The sequence below is a fragment of the Vicugna pacos genome, chromosome 19 (assembly GCF_048564905.1).
Source record: "Vicugna pacos chromosome 19, VicPac4, whole genome shotgun sequence".
In the NCBI taxonomy this organism is placed as follows: domain Eukaryota; kingdom Metazoa; phylum Chordata; class Mammalia; order Artiodactyla; family Camelidae; genus Vicugna; species Vicugna pacos.
Window position 1 is genome coordinate 31,598,171 of NC_133005.1, and position 22,667 is coordinate 31,620,837.

A 22,667-nucleotide genomic window follows, 5' to 3' on the forward strand; every position below is an offset into this window, starting at 1 on the left:
GGAGTCTGGCAATGAACAAACTGCCCTGCATGACGTGCAAGGAGGTACATCCACTGATCACATGTGGGTGTCACAGCAATGCCAAGGCACTAAAAAGTTTCTTGGGTGCTCACTCTTAACGCCTGCACTTGCCCTGCTGTGAAAGTAACAAGAGAGCTGGCACCCTGGCACTGGTCCCCATGGACCACGCTCTGAGTACCTATTTCTAAGCTATACAGTTGTTGAAGAGGCAAACTCAGGATTTTTTGTTTACTTGTTTTATCTAGTTTGTTCTATTAAAAGTGTTTTATTAGAGCATAATGTACATACAGAAAACTATACTGCTGGATGAATTTTTACTAAGGACATAGCCATATAACCAGCACCCGATCAAGAGACACAGCATTACCAGACCCAAGATTTCCCTCTCACGCCCCCGTCCAATCCTTTCCCGCCTCCCCCTGCAAGGATACCCTCTATCCTGACTTCTAACAGCACAGACAAGCTTTGCCTGGTTTGAACTTTGCATAAGTGGAGTCATCCAGGGTGCACGCTTCACTGCCGGCTTCTCTCACTCAACGTTATGTTTGTGAGATTCACGCATCTACCACGTGCAGCAGCAGACCACGCGTTCTCACGGTTGTTCGCTGTTCTATCACTGATGTGAGACTAAACCCAGATGTGCTGGGCTCTGAAATCTGAGTTCTTTACTCCAAACCACCCTGCATGGCCTGAAGACACAGCTCATTAACTGAGAAACACATTCATGCATTCACTCCTTTCTTTGCTCCTTCGCCAACATGTCCCACATACTCCTGTGTTCTCAGACCTGCACGGAGTGTAACCAGGTCCGAGCAAAAGAACACAAGTGAGGCCCTGTCCTCAATGGTCTTCTGCTCTAGAACGAGGTAAGTCAATTACCCCAGCACCTTGCATCACTTTATCTTCTGTCAAGCACGCCCCATGATTGACAGGAAGGCCAAACCCAGGCAGAAAAGGGAACACACACCAACTTCACTTCAAAAATAAGCAGTTTGCTGTTTCCAGCTAGGGCACCAAACATTCTGGAGGAAGATGTAACTTGTCTCTCCTGTAGGAAGCAGGAGCAATACAGCAATTGAAGCCACAAGTCAAGGAGAGAGGCTCAACTTTGCCTGGAACACAGCGAGCCCAGGAGGAGAATGTGCAGAAGTGAAGAATCTGGGCGCTTTGCAAGCAGAGCTGGCGGGGTCCCCCACCCCGCAGGTCCCTGGGGGCCTGGGCACAGCGGTCCCTCTGGTCACCCCGCCTGCTCCCACCCTGCTCAGAGGTGAGCGCTGCAAACAACTGCCTCTCTTTGAGGGCTTTTTCCAAGGGTGCTCACAGGAAGCGCTGGTAATTCTCACCCCCAGAGACTGGACTGATGGCAGTTGAAATATCCATTCCCCAGGCTCCTCTCTCAGGATAGCCCTGCAGCATCCCAGGGGATTTCTCTGAGGGACGCCACTCCACTCACCTCTAGAGTCAGCTGGCTGGAAAACACACCCATCGCTGGCTACCTTCCTTTCTCGTCTCCACTCCCTAGTGTTTCCCATACTTCTCAGTGAGCTGCCTGTATTCGAATCCTTGTCTCAGACTTTGCATCTGAGAAAGGCCAAAATAAGACAATGTGCTCAGGGAGGTATCTCAGGGGAGAACTGAACTGATATCTAAGAATGATACGGGGTCCGAGCAGAGGAAGGAGCAGTCCAGGTTCTAGGCAGAGGGAACTAACCGGGCGAAGACCTGGGATGGGAGTTCTCCTGAGCGTATTGACTGGAGAGTGGTGAGCAAACAGGACAGCTGTGCAGCCGGATTCCAGGTTTTCCCAGCGGCAGAAGAAGGCAGATGTTCGGAGAGCTCTGTCTGTGGCTGCTAAGCCCAGGCCACCAGTGAAATGCATCCTTTTGAAATTCCGCCTCTGTCCTCTGCCTTGGCTGGTGGCAACTGCATTGATATACAGACACTGGGTGGTAAAACTCATGCCTTATTTACTAGCCAATTCCTTTTCTGCGCTCCAAATTCAATCCAAAAGCAACTCAATTTCCACCGAGCTGTCAGTATAATATACCGTGTTCCCCTGCTCTCCTAACCTTTCCTGGTATTACAGGATCCTCACTTACTTGTAATGAAACACTATGAATAAATCAATGTATGTTAATATAGCGCGTCTTCAATTTTTTATGAAGGGCTTCGCCAAATCTAATTCCCACTGCTTTGTCAGAAACAGTCTTTGAAAAATTTAACTTGCAAGTTTTACAAAGTTAGTGGGGGATCAGGCTGGGGAAAGAAAGAAGGAAGGTGAGAAAAATTGAATGGGATGGAGCTGGGACTATAAAATACATACCACAACGTGAATCGCCATCTGGAAGTGGAGAAAGAGGAAGCCATGTTAGAAGAGCAAGCGTAAAATAGGGAGGCAGTGGGGGAAAGAGCGCTGAGCTGACATCGGCCCTGGGCTCCAGGGATGGGGCTCTGGCTGCAACAAAGCCCCCGGTGGCCACCCTAGTCTCTTCTGGTCACTCTCAGTGGGATCCCCAGCCAGAATCCAGAGTGAGCACCTCCTGATGAGAATGCAGTCACATCGCCCCTTAGAATCAAAAGAGCAATGGTTTTCTATAGTTTTCAGGATTAAGACCACATTCTTACCCAGTGGTCTCCCAGCAGCTCACAGCATGAGCCGGCCTCTCCTGCTTTACCATCTTGCATTCCAGGCTTTCCTTCGGTGTCCAAAGCAAGCCCTGGTCCCTTTTGCCACAGGGCTGTTGCGCCAGCTATTTTGTCAGTTTAGACACTTTTTTCCTTCCCCATTCTCCCCTTCACCTGGTGAATGACTCCTCCCCCTTAGATCTCATGTAAAATCACACACTTCACGAGCACCTCTCCTGACTCCCAGGTCCTCCTGTTTCATGTTCCCAGAGTCACATGGCTCTCCTTTGAATCGTTAATTTTACATTTCATCATGCACTTACTCCATTGATGAGTCCCTTTTCCATCAGCTCAGAAGTGGGTAAAGTCAAGTCTGAAAGCCAAATCTGGCCCATCATCTGTTTTTGTAAATAAAACTTTATCGCAACACAGCCAAACCACCCTTTCTGTATTGTCTGCAGCTGTGATTCACTCCAATGGCAGAACTCAGCAGTGTGACAGTGACACTGTGGCCCACACAGTCGAAGATATTTACTCTCTGGCCCTGTATAGAAGAGTCCACTGAGCCCTGGACTAGACTTTAAGCTCCAACAGGCAAGATCTTATCTGTTTTTCATTCCACATTTCTTCCCCTTGCATGAATAAATGAACGATCCAACCAGATGTGTGGGGCCTGAGCAATCCGCTTAAACTCCTGGAGCCTTAGGTTCTTCAAGGGTGAAATAATCCTCCTAATTCCAGTTGCTATTTTGACTTATGTTGTAGAATGACTCACAGCTTCTTTACTCCTGGAAGGCAGCCCCTTTGCTCAGGAGTAAGGATCCAGGGAGTCCATGAGTGACTTTAGCCTTTGCATCAAGGCTCCAGCTGCCATGGACCAGAGGACATCTAAGGAAGAACAGGCAGCCCTTCTACTGTGGGCTGATGAAAAGCAGGCAAGCGAGGCAGGGAGAAGAGAGGAAAATGATTTCCCTCAAAGAGCTCATTAAGAAGGACCTGCTTGTTTCTTGAGGGTGCTTAGCTTGAGCCAGGCTGAGCTCCAGGCACGGGCCAGGTATGGGGTTGGATCACAGAGGTCCCATTTTCTGATAGAGCAGCTGACAAGGTTCTGGTCCCGAGGATGAGATGGTGGTGGTTAAGGGAAGATATGAGATACAGTAGAGCTGAGGGACGTGGCCAGGACTCAGCAGCAGGTGGTCAGAAGATGCAGTTGTGACAGAGACACCACTTGGATTACTCACCATGTGCCAGGCACCATGGAAGGGGCCTCCCATAAAAATCATCTCATTTCATCCTCAAAAAATTGGTGTGGGTTCTTTACGGTTATTCCTTTTCTTCAGGAGAGGTGACACGGTCAAAGTGTGAGCCAGGGCAAGGACAGCTCTGCATGCAATCAGGCAGTTTGCTGGAAGGACAGATGGGAACCCACCACTTGTGAGGTGTTCTCTGCTGCCTTGGCTTCACCATGGTGGGTCCCAAGATGCAGCATGACCTTGGATAAGTCTGTGAAAACAAAGGGGTGCCCTGGAAGGACCAGAGGGCTGTTCAAAGAGCTCATGCCCAAACAGGTGACCTCATATTAAAGAAACCCAAATAGCACCCGTTGTCAGTGTTGCTAATGCAAACTGGGTCAAGCTGCCCACCTACAGCTTGAAGCTCCAGAAGCATCCTCTATAGCTGAGTGCCCTCCCCTCCTGCTACTATACATGTGGTGTCTTGATCCTAAGCTGTTTGGGGAAGGGGGAGTTTAGCACCCTAAGTTATCCATCCTATCTGCTCCTGACTTTCTCCAAATGGTTTCCAGTCCACACTCTGGAGGTCTCAAGATAGTAGTTTTAATAAGGCTACAGGTAAAACAAGACTAACATGGTCAATTCAATGAACAAAGTGTTAAATGCTTTTTTTTAAACTCAAAACAACTGGTTAAAATATTTTGTCCCTTTGTTTGACCTACTAAGAAAGCGTTTATAGGCATGGTCTTTGCCATCTTCGTGACTTGCAAGGCAAACATACAAAAGGAGGCCAGTTCAAAGTGATCTCCTCTTGTTAGCCGTGTACCGTTGACTCTTTGGTTTGCTGACAACTTAGAGATAAAATATGAACACATTCCTTCTGAAGAACCGTGTGAGTGTGCAGATGGCTGCAATGTACATGCCAGTAACTTCTTGGCCATGGGGCCCCTGTTTTTCCTAGAGAGCTGAGGACTAAAATAACAGCAGGAAAATGATTATGACCAACACGTGTGATGCTGTTCCCAAGTCTCTAACACTGTTGAGCCAGGAGGCAGCACAGGGACTTGCCACTTTTGTGCACAGACAGCGACTGCTTTTGCTTCCATTGAAATTGAATCAATCTCTCCATCAACAGATGCTCACCCAGAACCCATTCTGTGCTGGACTCTGTTCTGAGCTCTTGAGAAACACCAGTGAAGAAGACCCTGGGGACCAACAGAGGCATTGATGGATATGAAGGAAACCAAGGCCTCTGGGAACACAGATCTCCCAGAGAGAGTGAAGATGGCCTCCCGGAGAAGCTGCAAGAGCCCTGGACTAGGCCAGTGGTCCTCAGCCCAGACTCCAGAGCATGTGCCCTGGGGGCCTTTTAGAAAGTACCAGTGCCTGCGCCCACCCCAGACTCACTGAATCGAATGCTTTGGCTGCAAAGGCCTGGGCGTCAGTACATTTTTAAAGTTCACCGGGAGATTCATTTGGGAGGCCAGGGCTGAGAATGCTGGAGCTGAGCCCTACAGCATGAAGGGGAGTAAGCAGAAGAACTGTGAAATGTGGCACATGCCAAGGGAAGGTGTCCGAGAACGGCATGCTGGAAGGAACTGGAAACTTACCATTGCAATATCACAGTGATAACTGCTGAAGGCAGGACTCACTGATGGAGCTAAAGTTGGTTAGTGAAACTGAGGACACGGGATGCTTGCATAGCCTTATCTCTCACCAAATTTAATAAGACCACAAGTTCTTTGATACCCCTCCTCCCAGAAGGTGGAGCCAAATTTCCCTCCTCCTTGAGTCTGGGCTGGAAACAGTGACTCACTATGAAAAGGGGGAAAAGTAGCTTTAAAGGGGAGAGATCTGGCAGACGCCAGCTTAACCAAGTGATCAAGGTAAACATGGCCAATGATAAGTCATACTGAGATCAAGGGCCCCCGGTATGTGATGAGAAGGGTACATACCCTCCTTGGTCTTCTTCCCTAGAACTTCAGTCCATTAATGAGGTAATATCAGACCAGCCAGCTGAGCACTGGTCATCACTCAAAAAACTGTCCAGGTCAGAAAGACAAAGAAAGACCGAGAAACTGTCACAGATCAGAGGAGAATATGGAGACCCGATCTTTAAATGCTATGTGCGAACCTAGAAGAGAGAAACGGGCACCTGGGGAAACACGTGGGGAATCTGGAAAAAAAAAAAAAGTCTAGAATCCAGTCATTATTAATGCACAAATGTGAATTCTCAGTTTTGATAAACATGCCATTGGCTGGTGAGATGTTAATATTCGGGGAAGCTATGTGAAGGGTACAGAACTCTCTGTATTATTTTTGTAACTATTTCTGTAAATTTAGAATTATCTCAAAATAAAAAGCTTAAGAAATCACCACAAAATGTGGCATGCTGGGTGCTGGCACCTGTGAGGTCTCTGTGATGGCAGAACAGCGTTTACAACAAAAATTCAGTGAGCTCTTGACTTGGCCTCGTGCTAGAACTGGAGAGCCTTCATCAACGTGCGGTCCATGGAGGGAGACAGGCCCAGCCACAGGGATGAGTTGTAAAGGCGCATCTAGACTACTGCTTTAAAGGAAGGGAAAGGGGGTCCGGAAGTCTACTCCAAGAGCATGAAGGTATTAGCCAGGCGAAGGAGGCGGGAGAGAAGTGGGAGGGAGTGACAGGAGACAAGAGGGGATGCCCAGAGAGATGCTCTTGGCCAGGATGGCTACTGGCTTATGAACGCTTTTGTGCAAACTGGAGAAAGGCATTTCTCTAGGCAGAGGCTGACTCCCTCAAACCCAGTCCCCTACACTTCAGTGAGCTGAAAGTGCCTTTATGAGAAAAAAAAAAAAAAAAGCCTTTCATTATGTCTGGTCTTGGTCCTCCTGACAGATAACAGGAGGTTTGTCAGCGTGGAGCATCCACTATGCTTAGTGGATTTCATCCCCTTGGTGGTATAATGCACAACCTGCACAACAGTATGTGGCAGCCCTGCATTGGGGTCAGGTCATGGGAGCCTTTATGTGAATATTCAGGTGCTTGGGTTTTATCTTGCGGGCAGTATGGAGTCACCAAAGGGGAGGGGTTCCACAGTGTCTCCCAGGTGCTGCCAGCACGGGGAACACTGCCCGCGATTTGCCAGGCGTGACAGTCCTGCTGCTGCCCTGCAGGGAGCTTGTTCCTGTCTTGTGTGGACTCCCTCGGTTGCCAGGGATCAAAGAGGCATTGCAGAAGAGAAGCGGCTTGTTTGCCCAACACAGCTTCTGCTGACTTCCAATCAATACCCTGCTCTCCGACTCCAGCTGGTTTCCTGGTGGCTCTGGGACCTCACACTAGGAGAAAGCAAGCTCAGACTCCAGCTGATCCAGGTCATTAGCATTCACCATCCAGCAACCAAAACTGCAAGTTTGGCCAGTAAGTGATAATGACAAGAATTAACGTGTATTGAGCGCCCCACTCTCTTCCCCAAATCAACACCCTGCTCCTCAGCAACCAGACAGACTTCAGGTGAGAGTCTTTCTGTCAATACACGATCTCTCTGCTAGCATCTCAGTCCGTCCAAGTCCAGTCCTCCCCACAGGGCTACTTCTCAGTCTCCTCTTCTTCCACCCTCTGCCCCACATGTTGAATCCAGAGAGGCACATTCTCTGCTGAGGGGATGGACGATGGACAGGGATATTCTGGCAGCTTCACTCTTTCAAATTGCTCTGAATTTCAAAGATGCCATCAGATTCCCATAACAGGGCCACTATCAACTCTGATGGCTCTAAGCTTTTTCTTCCTAAACTGTCATAATGTAGCTTAATAATATGAGGCTTAAACCTCCTTTCAGCTTTTAATCTCATGCTGGGGTATCCTGGGTGCTATGATTTTATTACTTTCACAGAAATCTTTTTGCTTAATGAGTCTGTCTAGTGATATTCCCAATTTCTTTTAGTCTGCCTTGCAATATTTCTTGGGTTTCTAAATGTAGGCGGCTTGCCTTCCAACTTCACACTCTGCTGATTTCTGTTCTGCTGAGTTTAACCTGGTTAGGTTGCTAAGTTGTGTGACCAATTCTTCTCCAGTTGGCTTTGGCCATGGAGATGTGAGGGACGTTGAATAATCCCTTGACCCTGCTCCCTTGCAACCCCTCTAATAGTCCTTTTGGCAGAGACAGCCTAGGGGAAATCCTTCAATGAGGGCAAGGACTGGACTCTATTTATTCATTGCTATAACAGCCAACCCCCAGCTTGGCATAGAGTAGAAGTCAATGAGGTTTGCCGAACAAATGAGGATTAAGAATGAAAATGTAACAAACTCAGCATGTGGTACAGCTGGGTTTGAAATGAAGTCATCCTAATGCCAAAGTCCAGCATTTTCCACCCTGAGCTGCCACCTTACTCTCAGCCCTCAGTGCACGTCCACATGTGATCAGTTGCCAGGGAGATGACCGGCTGTGGGTGCCTGCAACCATCAGGCCCCAGGGCTCTGCAGCGGGTCTGTCTGGGCCTGCCTCCCCACAGAGAGACTAGGCAAGCATCCCTGCTGCTGAGTTCATGCCTGTCTGGTACACAGTTGGTACTCAATTAATCATTAATGAGGCCCAAGTTGGTGAAGCTCTTGTCCTCTTAGGTCTGAGTTTCCAAACCTGTATAAGTAGAAAGCCCCTTCAGCGCTTTCCCATTTTTTATGCATTTAAAAAATGCCAACACAATCTTGGACACTCCTTGATAAGAGGTGGAACTTATGTCTCCCTCTTGAGTCTAGGAGGACTCATGACCACTTTGAGCAATAGAGTATGGAGGAAATGGTGCTTCTGAGACTGGGTCATAAAAGGCAATGTGGCTTCTGACCTGTCCACAGGGTCACTCATGTCCACAGCATCTAAGCTGCTGTGTAGGAACTGCAACCCGCTGGGATGCCATCTGTGAGGAAGCACAAGGCACATGAAGAGGACATGTGTACCTGCTCTGGTCAAAAGTCCCAGCTGAACCCAGTCTCTGAGTCACACTGTCCAGGCACCAGGGTGCTAAGTGAGCGAGTCTCCAGGAGATTCCAGTTCTCAGCTGTCTAGTCACTCCTGCCATTCGAGTCCTCTCGGCTGAGCTCCGAGATGTTGTGGGGCTGAAACGAGCAATGCTTTCCCAAATTCCTGACCCAAGGAAGCTGTGAGCATAAGATAAGATTGCGGTTTTATGGCACTAAATTTGGGGGTGGTCTGTTGAGCAGCAGAAGTAACTAGAACACCGTTGTCCATTAGACTTCAGGGTTTCTTGAGAGCATGGATACCACTGTATTTACTTTCGTATCCCCAAACGGAAACAAAGCAGGTGCTCAATAAATGCCTGCTACCTTCTTAACCAAGTCATCAATGTTAACAACTCCAGGAAAGAGAAATATGGACATCAGGTGCCTCCTGATAAGAGGCTCTGGGACGGCATTTCACTTGCGTGGTGGTTTTGAGAAAAAGGCATAACCTGAATTAAAGGACAATCTACACAGTGACTGACCAGTACTCTTCAAAGATGCCAAGGTCACAAAAGACAAGTGAAGACTGAGAAGCCAGATTAGGGAAAACAAAGACATGATAACAGTAACTGCAATCAATGTAGGATCCTGGATTGAATCTTAGATTAGGAAAAAGGCCGTCAGTGGGAAAACAAAGTAAAACTTAAATAAGGTCTGTGGATTGCAGTATTTATCATACTGTAGTTTATTCATCAATGTTAGTTTCCTGGTTTCAATCATTTCACTATGGTTATATATGATGGTAACATTAGGGGAAACTGGGTGATGGATATATGGGAAATGCACTTATTTTGCAACTTTTCTGTAACTCTAAAATTATTTTAAAATGAAGTATTTTCAAAAAGAAAGAAAAATAAATGCATGCCACAATGCGTTGACTGGCTAGTCTGGAACCGTGAAACCACAGGTCAGAAGTCACAATCTCAGCCCTCTGCTTCTCACTTCCATTCAACTCTGCCAGGATCCATGGCAAGCACTGTCCCTGAATTACTCATTCAGTCACCACAATTTTATGAGGCTAGTACCACTACTATCCCTGTGTTACAGATGAGAGTGAGCCTTAGGGAGAAAAAGCAACAATGCAGGATTCTCTCAGCTAGTAAGTGGCAGAGCCAGGCTTGGAACTCAGGCAGTGGGGATTTGGAACCCACCCACTTAACCTCGGTGCTCTGCTGGCATCATGAAGAGTGGTCAGGCTGGCTTCCAGGGGCTGTGAGACCAGGAACTCTCTGGTGGGAAAACTGTTGGTTGGAAGATCAGCTGGAGTGAGAGGACACCCCCGGAGTTTGGAAGCACAGGAAGAGCTCCTGGTTAGAGAGCTGGGGACACGGAAGCCAAAGTTAAGGAGAGCTGGGGTGGAAGTAAATTTAGAGATCGGGGGAGATTAGGGGTGACTGAACTTTCCAAGTACCCCAGAGAGTTTCTCCTCCCAGCTTGGAACTTCCAGTCTCCTTGTCAGAAGGTGATGGTGGGAGATTTGAGCAGCCTTTCTGAGGAGAAATCCATTGATCGTATAATTGCACGCTGCGAGTCAGCAGGGGGCTGAAGGCTGAAGTTTCACTCTATCATACTTTCCTTTCATTCAGCATTTTTCTCGTTAAATTAAAATAGAATTGATTTTCTTCCCCACCATCCCTAAATTAGGCATTAGGAAAGGAGAAAGAGGGTGGGCACGTTGGAGATCCGAGCGTCAGTTCAATCCAGTGGGACCGCGTTTGTAAGATGTTTTATTAGCCCCAATTACTAAGGGAAGGTTTCGTGAAGGTCTTTCTTTGTTGTTGTTGTTCTATTTCCACCTTCCCAAAAGAGATGAAAGCTTTTGTTTTTCTCCCTTTTTGGTTCAAATGATCACATATTCTTACACTCTCTTCTGCTGGTCTCAGGTGAGAAGCTCTTTTTCTCATCTCACCCCATGTGGCATTTCCCCAGAAGCAGACACACAGCAGGTGACTTTGCTATTTATGAAACTAACATTTCTGGTGAGATAGGCCATTAGGGAGCCCACACCCTGCTATTCCGTGGTGACCCTGGGTCCTCAGCTGGGTCCAGAATGGAACTTCACAGCTGGAGAGAGCTTCTCCATTTACAAACACTCAGGGGCAACAAAGACTCAGAGAGGTTAAGAGACTTGTCTAGGGTCACCCAACAAGCGAATCTTCTCTCAGGAGACAGCTGTGGGATAATGAAACAGCTTGGGAGGGAGTCGGAAAACCTGGGTGCAAGCCTGATGCTGCCTCTTAACAGATGGTTGCCTGGAGCAGCACTGCCCTCTAGAAATAGAATGTAAGCCACATTTGCAATTTTATGTTTCCTAAGAGCCACATTGAAAAGCAGTTTAAAAGAAGCAGGTGATACTACCTTTAAAAATAAATATTCTTTAACCTAAGATATTCACAATGTTATTATTTCAACATATGGTCAATGCACAATTACCAATGAGATACTTCACACTTTGTTTTCCCACTGTTTGAGATCTGGTGTGTGTCTTACCACTTCTCACACATCTTGATTTGGACTCGTCACAGATCAAGTGCTCAGCAGCCAAGTGTAACTCGTATAACTTCCCCCATGAAATTTTATTCTACAGGGATGTCATACAGCTGTGTACAGACTCTACACATATCTGCATAGCTCCTTATGTACTTTACGGATATCCATATGAAAAGGAAGATTTTGTTCACTACTCCCATCTCAAGAACAAATTTTCACCTCTTGGGGGTGATAGCATCCTTATGAAGAATGCATGGTCTAGAGAAAAGGAATATATATATGTATATGTGTAACTGAAATATTATACTGCACATGAGAAGTTAATTGATGCAACATTGTAAATGGACATGTGAGGAGGAGGAGGAGAAGAAGAGGAAGAAGAAGAAGAGGAAGAAGAAGAGGAGGAGGAGGAAGAGGAGGAGGAAGAAGAGGAAGAATGCGAAGAGAAAGAAGGAGAAGAGGAAAGAGAAGGAGAAGAGGAAGGAGGAGGAGGAGGAGGCATGGTCTAGAACCAGTGGTAACAGCCCCGAGCTTTGGGTTCCCACCTGTAAAATGTGGACTCGTGAGTGGACAAGATGAGGCAGGTTTTGTGGGAGGACACCCAGTAGTGCTGAGTGTGGCACTGATGTTAAGAATCAAGTTGACCTGGTGTCCAACACATTGCTCCCTCCTGTGTAGGGGGTAGGGCCCAGAAGTTAGGCCCCTCCCTTTGCAGGCACAAAGTATGTGACTAAAAGGCACTGGGTGTGTCATGTGGGAGGTGGAAAGAATCATTCCACTGATTTGGATGAAAGCTTCTTCATTGAAAGAGATCAAAATTTGAATGAAAGACATTTGTTAAAGTAACAGCAACTGAAATACTCTCCTAAGTGTTCTGAATAGAAACACAGAAACATGCCCATGTTTGGTCTGGTTTCTCATCTTATCACTGTATTGCTGGGTTCATTGTTAGCCTCGGGTGGGGTGATGAGGTGAGTCGCTCAGTCACGCCTCGGGCTGCCTAACCTGTGTGAGGGCCAGGGAGTCCTCCATCAGTTACTGCCTCTCTGGGTCAGGCTCTTTCCTTCAGAAACAAAAAATCCAGGGGCTTGGATTTTGCCTCCAGAGAAAGAATCAGGAACTGTTAAGAGTGCTCCAACCACACATGGGAGACTTAGAAGGGGGGGTCGACTACCTGTCTTTAATTCTGGGTGCCCCTGAGGAACGTTGATGGTGTCCCACACCCTCCCTGTCCTGAACTGTGTGTGAAAAGCTACTCTCCATCCCCTGAATCATCGTTGCCCTTTCTGAGTCAAGGGAGTCCACGGTGCCGTGGACACGTCTGCCCTCGATAGCTTGGGGGATAGAGGCTGTGTGAGGCCAAAGGGTGGGTTGGAGCTCAAAGGCCCAGAGGTGGTGGGGGCCAGAGTTCGTCCCACTGCAGGCTGTAGAACTACACTCTCCGAAGCAGGTGGCAGGGAAATCCACAATCCGTCCCAGAGAAAAGTCAGTGTGCAGAGAAAGGAGGAGGGGGCACGCAGACCAAAGGAGGCAGGAGGCAAAGAGAATGGAGAAGAGAGAGAAAGAGAAAGCTGGATGCCTGACTTTCCAATTACACGTCCATGGTGCCAGCTCTGTTCTCATCCACTGCCCAGGACTGTCTGTAAAGTCAACCTGAACTATTTTGATGGACTTTGGTTTCTTAAAAGTACACTTCCCTGGTGGAAAGATCTCTTCTAAATAATCACCTCATTTGGACCTTCAGTCCTTTCCCTGCTCTTTCCTCAGCAAACAGCCCAAAGATACTGGCTCCCTAGCTCAGCAGCTGCCTGTGTCCCCTCCTCAGTCTGTGCCCAGGGTCCACTCTTCCCCATCCCAAGTCCTGCACCCTGCCTGCCGCGAGGCATGGATTCTCCCCAAGTATAGACTCCAAATCCTATTAATTCAAGGGGGCACCTGGTGCTCCCCAAGGCAGTGCAGCTTGTCCAGGAAGCAGAGCCGGATGCCGGTGCCTTCACTTCACTGCCAGGTAATTCCCGGGGGCACACTGCCCAAGAAGCCACTGTGTGCCAATAAGGACTTCTCTGCTTTGTCAGAATTTTCAGGCACCAGTTCCAGATAAAGGACAGTGACAGGGTGACACCTATGCCAGGTGTGAAGTCTTCCTCTTGAGCCACACATGCACACAGGCGTGCCACACCTCCCACCTGACCATGTCCGTGGCAGAGGATGGGACACGCCCTCAGGAGTCTGGGTTTCTGCTGCTCTTCCCCCAAGCAATACTAGCCCTGCTCACCCCTTCCCAAAGCAGGAGATGGCTTTCCGCAGGGGTTAAGATGGGGGCTCTGCCACTTACTAGCGGTGAGACTTTGGACAAGTTGCTTAGCGTCTCGGTGCCTCAATTTCCTCATCTGTTAAGTGGGGATAATGAAGTCCCTATCCCAGAGGTCTGAATAAGGAAAAGGCTGAGCTAATGCCGTAAAGCCCTTAGAACAGTGCCTGGGACACAGTACGCACTCAATAAATGCATCTCCTGTAATTAGTGGGAAAGGGTTTAAGGCCTTCAGTGACTCTCCATCACTCTTAGGGTAAAACAGCTATCTACACAGTGGCCCCATAGATCTGGCCCTGCTGTCATTCCTTCACCATCTCAGTGAATGCATGTCCCCTTGATCTTGCACTTGGGCGACCCTAGCCTTCTCCCTTCACCTGGTGCTGGCTCTGCATCTTCCATCATTGGGCAAGTGGCCATGCCATTCCCTCTGCACAGCATTTCACTACTGGATAGGAAAGGAAAGAGGACATAAAAAAGACACCACCATGGGCCAACATTTTCTTTGTGACTCAGGTTCTAAGAACTGTTAACTCAGTCTTAATGTCTCACACAGTTTCTTCTCCCACTTTTCCACTACAATCTACACATCTACAGAGAGTACACTAAGAAAACGCAATTGACACTCTACGTCAAATCCTCCCCTAAAGCTACCTGGGAAGCAAATATTCCCAACCCATCTTACATATGCAGTTTCACGTTTATTTGTTTGCCTCTCTGACGAGTACCCGCCACTTGAACCAGCCTCTAAGCAACATGCAAGCAGGGACCATATCTGCTGTGTGCATGGCAGTAGCCCTAGCTTCCAGGGCACAGAGAAGACTCAATAAATAAATGTTGAATGAATGAATAAGCCTCAGCTTTAGTGCCCAGGGTTGTCTTCCAGCCCCAAACTGCCAAGTCCAGTGCTTGAAATTTTAGCCTACTCCCCAGTTCAAGAAAAAGAGAGTTAGGAACCTCAGTCACACTGGCTAGTAAGTTCCAGAATCAGTCTTTTCATCAAGGAATGCATTGCCAGTTGTGTTCAGGTAAGTTGCTGGATCTGAGTTTTCCTACCCCTGCCTAGGTGAACCGGAAAGGAAGACTGGGATCACCTTGGAAGGATCAGGTGGGGGTGGTCGAGGCTGAGGTTCCAAGTAAGTTTGTCTAGAATGTGGCCAGGGCATCATCATTTTTGGCAGGCTTCCCTACTCCTGAGATTTTGATGCAGTTTGCTGTCAGGCTTTTGGGGGAGAAGATGTGGATACCTGAGAGACCTGGCACTGGGAGCTTCAAAGGTTCTTTACTTCCCTACGAATCTAAGATATAAGGAAGGAATAGTGGGTCCAAACTTCGAAGATGAGAAGCCACCCCAGACCTTGGCTATGTTCCCAACCAAAGAAGGGTAATTACAGACAGACCAGCAAGAGCACTGGTCAGGAAATAGGAATTCTCGATTGGAGAGAAAGAGGAATTCGGGAACTTGGTAAAAAAAAGACAGAGTTTGCTCAATTTTGATCATGGGTCCTAAGTTCCATTTAGAGGACATCTAAATAGTGTATTAAAATAACACTGAGATTCATGTGGAAGCAACTCAAGTGTCCACTGATGAGTAATTGGATAAACAAACTGTGGTATGTACCTGTAACAGGTCATTATTCAGCCCTAAAAAGGAAGGAAGTTCTGACACAAGCTACCACATGGATGAACTTTGAGGACATTATGCTAAGTTTTCTTAGCCAGTCACAAAAAGACAAATATTGACAAATAATGACAGCACTTAAATGAGGGACGTTGAGCAATCAGATTGATGGAGATAGGAAAGAGAACGGCAGTTGCCGGGGGTGAGGGGATCCAGGAACAGAGAGGTATCATTTAATGGGCACAAAGCTTCAATTTTACAAGATGAAAAGTGCTCTGGAGATGGGTGGTAGTGGTGGTTGCACAACGTTGTCAATGTATTTAACCAATGAAGTGTGCACTTAAAAATGAGTAAGATGGTAAATTTTGTCATGTGTATTATGCCACATTAAAAAAATTGGAAAAACAAAATAAAACACTATGTCTTCAAATGCTGGTAAGAAAAAATGACAGCGATCCCAGCCAAGGTAGAGCACATGGAGGACACTTACAAATTTCTGCACACTTACGGTGTGCCTGACTCTATGCGAGGCTCCCCAGGATACACTGTATTATTTAGTTTGCAGAGTAGCACTGTGAAATAAGTTACTCTTTCAATTTACTGTTGAGGAGACAGGCTCAGAGAGGGTGAGTGACTTCATTTAGGTCACAGAGTGAGTGACACACTTCCTGGCTGGGCTCTGGCTCTTGTCCAAAGAGCAGGCTTATATGTGTCACCAAAGGAAACATCTGAGGACAGAATTACGGGACTATCAGCTCATAAATATTCATGTTTAATCCTATTTTCACAGGCAAAGGCTTAGGGTTTCTCAATATTTAGATTTTCATTTGTAAACTTACAGGATTCTGCTACTGACAGGAACTCTCCAAGGAAGCAGAATTCACTCCGTTTTGATTGTCATGTCCCCAAATGACCTTTCTGCTGTGTCAATGCTTCTAACAGCTTTGAAGCTAACACGCCAGCAGCCGCAGCCTCTGATGTTAAATGAATCTGTTGATGCCAATATTAATTTGCAGGAGCAATAATAGAAATCATGGACATATGTATAGAGCTTTGCCATTTACAAACTACAGACCTGACTTGACCCCGACCATGGCTCTGGGTCGGGGGCAGAATGGCGGCAACACCCCATGACAGAGTGTGGGGAGGAGAAGAAAGCCATGCCTGTACCAACACCAGGAAGTGAGAGATCAGATCTCACATGTACACCATCTGATTATCCAAGGTCAGCGGTCAGGGCACCACCCCACCTCTCCTGAAACCAATGCAGGCCAAGGAAGACAGCGAGGCCACCTCACAGCATGAGTCATGCAGCACCCAGGGAGAATTCCAAGCTGAGGGGTGGTGGGGAGGGGCCCGTGCCCCTCTTTGGGGAGCTGCTCTTGCCCCGGGCATGGGGGGAGGGTATAGGGGGACAAGTAACAGCCCAAGGAGCAGAAATGAAAGCTACTGCAAGTCTGCTCCCAAGAATAAGCACCTCCTTAAATTCTGTGCCCTGGGTACCTCACTGGCCTCACCCCAGTCCATCACATCTGAACAAGAATGTGGTGATCTCAGAGAGTGTTCAACTTCTGTCCAGCCCCAGGGAAACCCTGCAGCGTCCCTCAGGAGACAGCATCCCTGTACTGGCCCTGCCCCATCTTCTCACTCTCAGCCCCCCTTTATTTTCTCTTAAAAACCTTACAGAAGCAGGGTCTGCTGTGCTTTGAGGTTCAAGGAGAAACCTGGGTGTGGTCTGTGGACAAGGAGAAACCTCCCTCAATTAAGTAGTCAAATGTAAAATAAATGAAATCATATAGTAATTAGCAGTAAATAAAGGTGCCTAGTTGTTTGGTCTGGACTTTTTAAACATGCAAGGAAGTGCAAGAAATGTACCTTAAAAATAGAGAAATAGAGTTTAAAACCAGGTTTTAAAAATTGTTAAAATCTACCATCAACACCATTAAAAGGAAAACAACAGAATGGCAAACACATAAATAGATACGGCAGAGAAAGCCAATGTCCTTAATACAAAAAAGTTCCTACAAATCAAGAAAAGGATGAACATGCTAATAGGAAACAAGTGATAAATCACATGGACAGGAAATTCTCAAGGGTATATATCAATGTGGAGACAAGAAATTCAATCTCACTAGAAATCAAACACATGCAAAGTTAAGTTAGATACCTAGGTTTACTCTTTTAAGTAATAAGAATTTTAAATGACAAAAGAGTTTTGCCAGAGTGACAGTTAACAGGCAGTTTCGCATACTGCTTGTGGGGTTGTAAGTCTCTTTTGGGGGCTGATCTCATGGCTGGAAGTCTCCTTCAGGAAGTGAGTAACACCAGAGGCTGACAGAGAGCAGAACTGTAACAAAACTGAATCAATAACCAAGACAAAACAAAACTACAGACCAGAATATATATATATATATAATATATATTAAAGAATAATATACTACCAAGAAGAGCCTGTTCCAGAAATTCAAGAATTAATACAGTTAAGAGTCTCCTAATGTCATTAGTCTTATCCATAGGTCAAAGTTCATTGCCAAAAATGTCAAAACGTATTTGACAAAATTCAACATCCATTTACACAGAAAAAGCAATGTATCTGCAAGCTAGGAAAGAAAGAAGGCCTTCCTAACAGGAAGGAAAAGTCAGGTCCTGTACCCACAGTCATCTGTTGTTTCCCCACCATGTGCCAGGGGATACAATGGGAGCGAGACAAAGAATTTGCCCACTGGAGGTTACATTCTAGTAGGGGAGAAAGGTGGTGACCAAGGAAACAGACAAATTAAAGTATATTTTAAAAGGAAATGAGCGATAGGTGCTATAAGGGAAATCAGGATGGGGGCTTGGAGAGATTAATAATCAACCTCACGTTTAGTGGTGAAGGAGTCAGGACAGTCTCCTAAAGGTCAGACCTATGGAAGGGGTTGCCTGCTCAGACCACTATCCAACACTGCTCCCAGAATGCAAGCACTCGGAATTAAATAAACAAGCAAACAACGGCAGCGATAAAGCAGGATAGGGAGGTGTAGCGATGACAAACTATTTTGAAGGAAAAGAGGGAAAGCTGTACAAATTAAAATCGTTTCAGAATCCAGAGACTGCGTTTTGCCAACAGCAAACTATCACAGTGGATGGGGGAAACTGCATCCTCTATTCTACCAGAAAACTGATGAACAGGGCTGAAAAGCTATGCGCTTGCTGGATGGGACACAGAACACGCCCACCCTGCAGGGGAGAAATAACAATTCCAAGTTCCAAGAGCAGGAGGAGAGACATTTTAAAGTTGATTCAGTGCAAAACTATCTCCAAAATGTCATCAGGAAGGAATCTTCCTCACACTGACTAACCCTCACCACACTCTTCGGAGCCTCCTATCAACGAATACTCTTTCCCTAGGAGACGTCTCTGAAAAATGTACCCTCTCCAGGCTACAGCTGGTTGCACGCGGTGACAGTGATCAATGGCTCCGTTACATGGATTTGTTTTTTGTTCCATTCTGTCCACCAGACAGTCCAGCTGCCTGTTTGGAACAGACATGCCAGGATGCTCCTGGCCACGAGCACGGCGGCCTCTCTGGGAGTAGTCCACACCAGACCCTAACCCTCACCCCAGTCAGGGAACCCTCACTTTTTCGCTAGCCCCTTCGGAAAAGCAGGACCCAGGAGGCACAATGGTTAGGAGCCCAGACTTTGGTGCTGGACAGACGCTGGCACTGCTGATGACACGAAACAGGAGGAAGAAGCTACTGAGCAGACTGGGGCAAAGAATTCCAGCAGGAGGAACAGCCTGAGGAAAGACACCGAATCACGAAAGCCCAGGGAGCTGGAAGAATGCTGAGAAATTCCACGCAGTGGAGGATGTGTAGGGGCGAGGAGGCAGAGTGGTGAGCTGGGGTCAGATAGTGAAGGGCCTTAAAAGGCACAGTGAAGGGGTCACGCTCTAGGACAGAAGCAGCAGGACAGCGACTCAGGAATTAAACCAGACGGTGACATTATCGTCGTGTCCTTTTTAAAGAAAGAACACAGTGGTGATAGGTCAAATCCCTGCAAAGAGAAGATACAGAGCAAGAGAGGAAGCGAGGCTGTCAGCTGCTTGTCTCTGAGTTCGTTTTGCAATTACCGCCTTGCTTTGATACCCTGGATGCATGCCATTTTTACTGTGTTTCCTTTCCAGCGAGGCCCCGCGCTCACGGTGCACAAGGCCACGGAGAGAGAGCTCCCAAGGGTACTAACATCCCTCACCTGTGCTTAACAGCCTTCGCCAGAAACACTGACAGGCGACAGCAGTCAGGCATAGGGTGGAGTTGCACACAGCTGAGCAGAAAGTCAAGGCGATCCATCCGTGAGCTCAGATGGGCTCGTGGCACACCTGGGCTCAGGGTAAGTGCTAAGGCCAGAAATCTTCGGGCAGGAGGCGCCCATGGAATTCAGGTCGAACGTTCCCAGGGGGAAGAGATGCCCAAACCATGGTCCCCCTGGACAGGTGCTGGTCTGTTGTCCCTCAATATACTCCCCACTTCACATACATGCACACGCATACACACACATGCATGCACATCACATAATATCAACAAATATTCTTTTACAAGTTTGTGGACAAAGGCTACAAATCCAGATTCAACCTCTGGTATCTGTCTGGCCAGCTCCACATGCCTCCCTGAAGACCCCTGCCTCTCACAGCATCTTTGTCTTGGCCCCCACAGAAAGGAAGCTGCCTTTCTTGCTGTTCACACTTGCTGTTCACACTTATGTATCTGAGTTCACACTCACGGAGCTGAATCCCCTGCCTGACCCAAGGGGGAAGAGCACTGTCTGCTGTATTTCCTACGGGGCTGTAAGGACTAAATGTCACCACAGATTCATGGGCATTTTCAGTGCTTTGCAGCCTCCACCGTGTAACCAGACCAGACTCTGCTTCCATGGGCCTGGGGTGGGGCCTGAGATTCTGCATTTCTAACACATTCCCAGATGCTCCACGGACCATCTCTGGCACACAGGTTCTAAATAGTAACAGGCTCTCAGCTGCAAGTTCTTGGGACCAACTTGAAAGGACACTGGACTTGAAATAAATGACCCAGACCTAAAATCCTGTGCTGCCACTTGTTAGCCTTGTGACAATACAGGAGACCTTTCCCAGCTCTGAGCCTCAATTCCCTGCCTGCAGAAGGCATGGAGAAGATGGAGGACCAGGGCGGTAAATACTGGGGGCTGTGGAGGACAGGGAGGAAGTGGAAGAGGGGAAAGTGATGGCTGTAGCACTATTATTTGCAACAGTAACAGCACAGGCAGAACGAGCAGTGATGGAATTACCAGTCCTGTAGCGGCATCGGGGGGTGGGGGGGGCAGAGGGAAAAGTAGTCTCATAACTTAGAGCACAGAGCAGTACTCTAGGGGGCGCAGTACTGGGGGGGGGGTCCCACATCACAGAGAGCGTCAGCAGCAGAGATGAGGGCAAAACAGAAGGAGGAACAGACACGGTAGATCTCACCGCTGAAGAATCCAGACTCTGGAGCCAAAGGGCCTGAATTTAAATAGCCAGACTTCTGATTAGCTGTGTGATCTTGAGGAAGTTGTTTGATGTTTCTGGGCCTCAGTTTCTTTGTTTGCATACTGGCACCTATCTTGCGGGCTGGTTGTGAAGGTTAAATGAGTTAGCATCCACAAAGGAGAAGGCAGGCTGTAGGGGACAGGCTGCGAGAGACAGGATATGAATTATTCTACATCCAAAGAAGGCTGCTGAAATGGACTCCCCTTCCCCGGGTCTGCAGCGACTTGCTGCACCACGACAGTAGGAGTTTTATCTACAGGAATCCCTTATTTCCTGCGTTGGCAGCCTGCCTGTGGAGTCTTAGGGCTGGTGGACCTCAGCAGGGCATCCAGGAGGCTTCAGGCTCAGCCAGAGCCCAGTGCCTTTTGCCTTGCCTGAGCAGCAGAGAGGGGAAGAAACGTCTTGATACACATGAGGGGAAAGCTTTGAAGTATTAGCCAAAGTCTTTTTGCTCTTCTGGGTCTTTCCCTTCCCCTGGTCCCCTCTTCAAACAAGATGATCAAGTCTCTACTTTGCTGATGGCCTCAAAGGAACGGTGTGGCAGGTAGAGCACCTTACTTTGTATAATTATGAAGATTTTTCCCTCTCTGGGAAGTCGGAGGAAGGCGTCATTGCCTTGACCCTCAGGTACCCCAATGTTCTGCTCGTGGCGGGAGATTCCCGGTTATACAAAGAAGGAAATGCCCCTGTTGCGGTTTTCCCGCCATGACTGGAGCACAGGAACAATGCAGTATGAAATGAGGTGTGTATTACAAAGCTTCAGGCACCCGACAGCAGAGCACGGGGGAAAGAATATAAGCTCTGTGAGGGCAGGGCCCCGGCTGTCTTATTCTGGTGTCTAGAGGAATACAGTGAGCTAGTGAATACATTAGGGGTCTTGGATTCTTTCCTCAATCCTGATGCCAATATACTGTATGACTCTGAGCAGATCACTCTCCTTTTCTTGGCTTCAATTCCTTCACGTGTCAATGAAGTTCCTTTCAAGCTCTGGTAATTTCTCTCCTGATGCTCTATCTTTTTTCTTTGCAATCTGATATTCTCTTGATCATTAATTGTTCACCCATGTTCTGTCTCTCCACTAGACTGAATCTCTATGTGATGATGCAACTTGCCATCTTGCTCAACCCCATCCTCCCAACGCTTTTCACAAAGTTGATGGATTTCTTCACTCAGTGAATATCTGTTGAATGAAGGAAGGGATGGGTGAGCTCTGTTTTCTTAAGATCACAAGAGGCATCATCATGCAGAGATTAAGATACAGGCTCGAGGTTCAGACTGCCTATGTCTGAACCTCAATCCCACCACTTACTGGCTTTAAGACCTTCTGCAAATTGATAACTCCTTGAGGCTTAGTTTCATCATCTGTACAGTGGAGATACTAATGGTATTCACCTCATAGGACTGTGAAAAGATTACATAAGGTAACTCACGCAAAACTCATAGACTAGTCCTGACGTATAGTAAGTACCTACTACTTATCAGCCATGATAATGGGACTGTCATTGCTTATTAATTACCTAGGTAATTCGGAGGAAAAAGAAATTCCTTGAGAATTCCAGACATGAGTTGACAGATGTAGTATTAAGTCATCCTGCTTCAGCTCCAAGATGACCATTACACAATTTAGGCTCCTACTGTCCACCTACACCTCCACTTTTCCACTTGGAATCCCATGCTTCATGTTTAACTTGCAATGCCTTCGCCTCTGCCCTTAGGCTCTAATCTCTTTGGTGTGTCAGACCTCCCCAGTCTCACGTCTATCATTCTTACCCCGCCTCTCCTTGTTCTAGTGAAGTGCCTCTGGGCTTTGCATATGGTGTCCCCTCCATT

At 47.4% G+C, this 22,667-nt stretch overlaps 1 protein-coding gene across 19 annotated transcripts in view; it reads right to left on the reverse strand.

Moving 5' to 3' along the window:
* Positions 1-22,667, reverse strand: part of PTPRT (protein tyrosine phosphatase receptor type T) — a 1,148,549-nt gene that overhangs the window by 249,113 nt on the left and 876,769 nt on the right. The window lies entirely within an intron of this gene.